We start from the raw sequence: 1083 nt of genomic DNA, 5'->3' as shown, positions 1-1083 counted from the left end.
TGGGTAACTCTATCATGGAAAGCGATTTCCTACTTTAGACTGTCCATATATGGAAAGAGCTTGGGTTGGATGTAGCACTGGATCAGATTCAGGGAGGCAAGTGAGTCCTGTAGGGAATGTCAGATCTTGTTGATGAATGGGTCATTGCAGTGCACTTGCTGTCATCCCTTCACCTCACACCACCCTGCCTGACACCATGAATAACACCTCTTTTCTGTTTACCCAGATGTCTTAGAGTTAAATGTGTTCCTGTGTTAGGAACTGCCTCAACATAAGACAGGCAAAGCATTATCTATGCGTCACCTTTTATTCCAATCTGTACTCTTTAAGAGGTTGAGTAATTAAACAGTAGCGGTAGTTAGCTAAATGGGTCAAGTGTGTCAATGAAGGCAGAGTCAGTGGTCCAAGAGAGAAGAAATGTCTTTGGCATGTCTGAGCTCATCTCCACTTTCAGCCACTTTGCAGTCTTCTTCTCGATCTGATCTCCTCTCTCATTCTGTCCTTTGCTCTTTCCAACTCAGCTGTTTCTCACTGCCACTAGTCTATGACCATAAGACAATTAATATTCATATGTATTACAAAAGATTATCTCTTAACATTTCCATAATTACCGATAATAGTGGTTGTGTGTATTAAGGCTAATACAAGGCTTAGTCTTCCTTTATGTCACTGATGAAAGGCTTGGATGTGTTGGCTGTGCAATCATCTGGTGCCCCAGTTTGCTTTTTTTATGATAAAAAAACAACTCACAAATCTTCACTTTCTTTCAGTTCTTGGGTCCTGGCTGACTGTAAATGAGAAATCTGAGTTTGGACAAGTTCCATAACTGATATGTTGTGATGTTATTGACTTGATACTATATACATAACGTGCAAAGATCATGGATGATTCAACCAGCGCTGCTTTTTACAGTAACACTGGTGAGACGTGATGACCCAAACTGACCCAAACTGACTAGCTTGAAAAGAAATCAAAGTTCGAAGCAACATTTGCTTTTCTTATTTAGCACACCTACTTATTGGGTTTATTGGAGTGAGAATTCTTGGCCTAGCACCACAGCATTATGCAGAAACAAGAGGACAT

The sequence above is a fragment of the Pseudochaenichthys georgianus genome, unplaced genomic scaffold (assembly GCF_902827115.2).
Source record: "Pseudochaenichthys georgianus unplaced genomic scaffold, fPseGeo1.2 scaffold_523_arrow_ctg1, whole genome shotgun sequence".
NCBI lineage: Eukaryota > Metazoa > Chordata > Actinopteri > Perciformes > Channichthyidae > Pseudochaenichthys > Pseudochaenichthys georgianus.
This window is presented reverse-complemented; position numbering follows the sequence as displayed.